We start from the raw sequence: 6,018 nt of genomic DNA on the forward strand, positions 1-6,018 counted from the left end.
GATGCTAAACTGAAAGCAGAGATGGGACCCCTTCTCCTAGGTCGAGGAAACTGAAGCAGAAATGCTTCTGTATGCAGGGTGTGGTTTTGCTTCTCAGCCCAGCAGCAATTCAGTCCTTGAAATTCACTCCTCAAAGTTTGCAATTATCTGGTCACTGGCAAGTTCATCTATATCTCTGCCCGTACTGGTGCATTATCTGCAGTACTTTGAATCTACCACAACACAGTCAAGATCTTTGACGTCATTAGCTGGTTACAAAAGAGGTTTACAGCAATGAACAATTCCCCAATAATTGAATAAGCAGAGTCACCGTTGCTGCCCTCCTCCTCTGAACTAAGTGAAAGGCACTCTAAAACCTCTGCCACAGCCATCGGAAGGAAGCACACGATGTTGTGGCATAGAGGAGGAAGAAAGACTCTGTTAATTTGCTTTTGCAGCAAAATCGAAATGAGTGTTTGTAAAGCCATTACAGAAATACTTACTGCTGTTAAGGCACCAGGGTGTCAGCTGTTCTGAATTATTGGTGCGCGTTAAAAACACACCAGGGTGTTCGGCTGCAAAAAAGTCCATTTGCCAGCAAGATTTCTGTGCATCAGTGGCTTTCTGATGTGCATGTAGTCTTCCCTGATCCAACAGCTACTAGGTTCCTCAAGGGCTTCAGTAATGTCTTTCCTCCAGTCTTTTGTCTCCCTTCAAGCATCTAATGTGTGTCCTTATATTAACAGTAATAACAACACATTATTAACACAATACAAAAAATTGTAGTCTTCAGCTCATCAAAGAGGAGTAGCCAGTGCCTCAGGGCCCATCCAGTTTATACAGAACATTGTATCAGAACATGGCTGAGCTAAACTTCTGCCTAAATGCTGGACTTGGGTAGGATTAGCTCATTGATGGCCCAGTTTTTCTTCCCGGACCTTATGCTTTTATTGCCCTTTTACTGCTGTTGGGGCAAGATCCCTCAGAAATCCTCCAGTGGCATTCTTTGCTTGTCAGCATAGTGAAGCTCAACCACTCTCCATCAAAAGACTCCACAAAAAAATAATTTGCTTAAATCCACCTTTACATTTTCAGACTTGATTCTGCCAGTGCCCTAGCAGCTTTGGAGACTTCCCAAGAAAGGAAATAGCTTTTCTAAGGCCTTCAGTCCATTCTACCAAGACAGGGAAGCTTGGCCAGAAAATATCTGGGATGCAAACTTGGTCTCAAAGGACACTGCTATTCAAGAGAGAATTTTTATTAATTTTAATTTCCAGTCTCATTCACGGGGCACCACTTGCACCACAAGTGGAATTCCTGCGAGCAATGCATTTCAAAAAGCAACAGTAACCCTATTTGTGTAATATAAAAAGAAGTCTTTGTTTGAATTTGCTAAGATGAGTTTCATGGAGACAGCAAATGCTCAGTAATACTGGTAATTTTTTTTTTCGTCCGGCTTGGGGGAGGACAGATAAATACACACTTAACTTAAAGCTATCTACTAAACAACTATGTCTGTACATACTCACTGGTTTACAAACTTGGGAAAAAGCTCAACCCGTATATTTGTAACACTAAAGATAATGCTCATTTAGGACTGCGGATGATTAATCATATCAGTGCTCACATAGGAGTTATATCCATAGGGAAACAGCCTGCAGCCTATCTAACATAAACTCCTGTACTGTGGTAGTTGATTTTTATTTTTTTTAAACATAGCATTTTAATCAGTATGACAAGTTAAACAAAATATTAACTACTGCTTTTAGGACGATAGCATTTTTTTTAAAGGTGAAACTGTGACACCGTAATGGATTAAAGCAAACAGAAGGTTAATCTACACTGGCTTTCAGAAAGTGGAAGTGCAACATATCTTTTATTTTGTTATTTTTGTCTTATTCCTTTGGATGGTTGTGTTTTTTCCTTTGGCGATGTTTGTCACTGTGCCATTTATTTTTCTTATTCTTGGAGTACCAAAGATCCTGAAATGGCTTGATGATTGCAACCATGTGAAAATTTATTTTCTGGAAGTGTGTTTTGTTAACTTTTGTTAAAATGTGGAACTGTGTATGCAAATTATCAGAGGTTTCCTGGGAAGTTAACCTATTCCAGCTGGGAAAACGAGTGCATTGATGGAAGTGGTGGATCTGAATACCCTGGAACTGGGGAGGAAGCTTGGACTGGGGAACGCGGCTGAGATTTTGCACTTTGTTCCATCTCCAGTCAGCGTGACTGAGTGGTCTTACGTACAGGACATGAGCAGAGGTTGTTTCATGTGCAAAAGGAGTTAAAAAAAAATTGCCAGCATTCAGAAATCAAATATTGTTGATACTGCATTTGCACTGTTAAACTTGCCTTGCTGGAGAGTTATATAACAAGTGTTATATTTTTATAGGTCAATTGTTAAACACCTGAGCCGTTGGATACAGTATGGAATAATAGTGTCTGTCGTGGGTGAATTCACCTAAGTGCAAAGGGGCTTGCTGAAAGCTCTCCACACAACCAAGATAAATGGGCAGAAGCAGTACAAAGGCTGTGGTGTCAGCTCCTTCTGAAGAGGTGACTTTCCTCCTCTGCAACAGCAAGTAGGGAATACTGCAGTTCGGCCTCATTATACTCTAATGCTTAGGAAGTGCTCTCACTTTTTCAATAATGCGAGCAATTACAGGCATTGTAACATACTGTACCTTGTCCTTTTAACGTCAGTCTATTACAGCAGCTCGTTCTTGGAGTCGAAATGGCAACTGCTATATTTTTCCTAGACTGTTTCATTAGTTGTGGTTGGGAAAGTTACATAGAAGCATTATAAAAATTTATATGAGGCTTTTTACGGCGTTTGAAAATAAAAGTAGCATTCTTTTTGTAAAGTTGCTGGTTTTATTTTTTTCACACCACTGTACTGGATTTGTTTATCTTCCAGAGTGAGAGACATCTAAGGAATTGAGACACTGTTTTGTGTTTTCTCATCTTGAATTCCACAGACAGTGAAAATCCCAGTGTTGCTACTCTCAGTCAGAAAGTAGCAATGGCAAATATTGCTCAACTTGTACCAGCTGCACTCACGTGAAGCTACTTCTAAAATGGTTACTGCTCTTCACAAGAGACATATTTTCTTTCCTGTAGACCTTAATTTATTCAAGAAAGTCTTCCATGGGCGGTTGTGTCCTTTGATTCACTATAGAAACAAGCTTGTCCTACTGTTTCCCATCCTTTGCTGAGTTTAGAGCAGTGGCAGCAGATGCAGTTGTACAACAGTCACGTAAAAAAGCTATTACAGAATTGAGCACCTGAAAGCAAAGAGGAGCTAGCAGCTGGTAACTGGTCTTCTCTGGAGCTTCAGCAAGTAACAGCCCTCCCTCCACTTCAGAACTGATGCCCTCAGTCAATGGCATAATTTTACAAATTCTATGTAATGGGATTACGCTTTTCCTCCAGTAAACTTATTTCATATCTCAGAGCTACATATTATAAGGGAATGCAGGCTTAGTTTTTGATCTCCTTGCAATACCAAATTCAGTATTCTTCAGAAATAGAGGACTTTAACAGCAAATATAAAGGCTATGCCTTCAGCATATGTAGAAATATGTTCTGTCTTTTTTTAATCGACTACTTATTTAAATATTACATAGTTTGGTGTTTAGAAAACACACTGCAAATATCTGTTGTGCATTTTTCGTTTCTTCTTGTACAAAGTGTGCGTTGTAGATACAAGTGAAACAATTATGCTTTTGACAATAAAATATCTTTTTGGACCATCTTCCTAGGGTAAGAGAAGGGAGGAGTATTCCAAACAGTCTTGCCTGTCTTGCTGTTGGGTGTGATGACAACAGCGGTTCCCAGCTATGGACTAAACAAGGTTATATTTGCAGTTCAGGAAGTGCTTAATATACTTCCTTGAGATGATTTCATTTATCATGCAATTTTAAATATCATAAAGGTTCTAAAACGCCCACCCTGTAGCTGAATTTCAGAGGTGAAAGAATTTAATCACAGGTGCCAGTAGACTGTAACCCATTGCTGTGCTGAGTTCAGCAGTGCTAGGCTCTGCCGCACAGAATGTCGCTCTGCCTGAGAGAAGCCGATGTCTGAAAGACACCAGGTACATTAGCATTTGGGAGAGCTGAAGGCCAAGAAGGCCAAGGTTACATATATATATATACACATGACAATGAGTTTATTCTCTGGCAACGGTAAAGGCACTGGCGTTTGTAGGCTTAATTGCACAGAACGCTTCCACAGGCAGTGTGAGGGGAAATGAATCTTTATACATGCAGAGAGAGTTTGTCTTGCTACCTCCTCCTCCTCCCACCATCGCTCCAGGTTATTTGATAGTGTGGAGGTTACTCTAGGGAAATGGGGGGGGTAGGCTTGAACCTTCTCCTCATGCTGAGCAGGGAAATTAACCCAGGTTTTTCATTTCCCAATCAAGTCAGAGCTCTGCTAGGAGGAGTTTGTTTCTGATTTGAACTGACCCTCGATGCCACATCTTGTTTCTGTACCAGCTGCTTTAATCTGTTTCTAGTGAGCCACCATCTGCTGCGACTTCTCTCTCTTCTAGGAATACGTGCTTGCTCCTCTGTGCTATCCCCAGGCAGCTCATCTTTAATTGGTAGCAGTTCCTTTCCCTCCAGGTGTCTTTGCCCATCCTCTCCTCTCCAAAGACAAAGTCTTTGCCCTTGCCTCTACATATCCTGCCTGTGAAACTAAATGATGTTGAGAGATCAGCTCATCAGCAGACTCAGTGCTGTGACTTTGAAGCTGTTGTGTAAAAGTGTAACCACAGCTCCTGCTCCACATTTTGAAATAGAGATGGCAGCTACAGACAGCACGTGTTACGTACATACCAAGTCTATGTAACGCCTTCTTCCTCCCTTCCAGGGAGGGAGGCAGATTCTGCCCCTCAGTGTGGGGTTATGGGTGGGAATATCAAGGTAGTGGAGTTCCAACGGGAAGCAGGTGCTAAGACATTCCCTCAGGATACTTCCATGTGCGTGTGGCCATCCACAAAACTTTGAGACTTGAAATGGGGGCACCGATTTGAACAAACATCTCTCTAATGTTAGGACTTGCTCAAAACCTGCAATAGCCCTGCAAGTCTTGGACAATTAATGTCCCTGCAAAGTCTACTTCGGATTTCAATATACCTATCCAATCATAATGAATGATCAGATGAGAACTTTGGTGACTTTTTGATTGTGATGGAGTGAATCACTGGTAAACTAGACACACATCTCAAGATTTTCATTCCAGCAGGCTGCCTGTGAGGTCTCGCCCAGCTCCCACTGACGTCAGCAAGAGATCTCTATCTAAAGCTCAAAGAAACAAGCAAACAAGTATGGTTTCAAAAGAAAGCTGTTTGCTGATGCCCTGCTTTTATGTTCTTTACAAATGAGACAACAAGGTTTTACAATCTGTACAATTCAATTGGCTGAAAAGCAGTACAGGAAGAAAGATGCCTTTTGGCCTCAGCCACAGTGGTGAGAAACTTGCATGTGCTTCTGCTATTAAAGAAGAAAATATTGCCTGTTTTTTGTAAACAAATTAAACTAGTGTCTCAAGGAAACTTTGCAAAAGTTATCTAAATGCCTTTTTCTGAAAGAGCATACTACATAATTGGGCCCCACTGTGGATTTTGCACATTGTAGGAAGCAGATGGATCTAAATGACTTCTTGATTTGTGACGTTCGCAGGCAGTGAGCAATGAACATGATGCCTTCAGTCAGCACGGTTCTGCTGAGTAACACTGCGCTGTGCAACAGCCGGTGCATTTCTGCCTTGGCTTAGTGGCACAGATTCAAGGTGTTCCACATTTCTGTTCCTATACCAGCTGTTTAGTATAAGTCCGTTAACACCTGAAAAGACCAGGAATCTACTGCAGGTGATAAGTCTACTTTAATCAAGGAGAAAACTTTGATACAGTGACGTAACACGTCAGGACCTTTGCAGGCAGGATGGATGAGATGATTGCAGCTTGGACGTTCACAGATTGGTTGTGTGCAAACTCAAGAAGAGGTGTTTTGTCCTTGGAGATGTGCCCTT

This window comes from Apaloderma vittatum, unplaced genomic scaffold (genome assembly GCF_000703405.1).
Source record: "Apaloderma vittatum isolate BGI_N311 unplaced genomic scaffold, ASM70340v1 scaffold20429, whole genome shotgun sequence".
NCBI classification, from domain to species: domain Eukaryota; kingdom Metazoa; phylum Chordata; class Aves; order Trogoniformes; family Trogonidae; genus Apaloderma; species Apaloderma vittatum.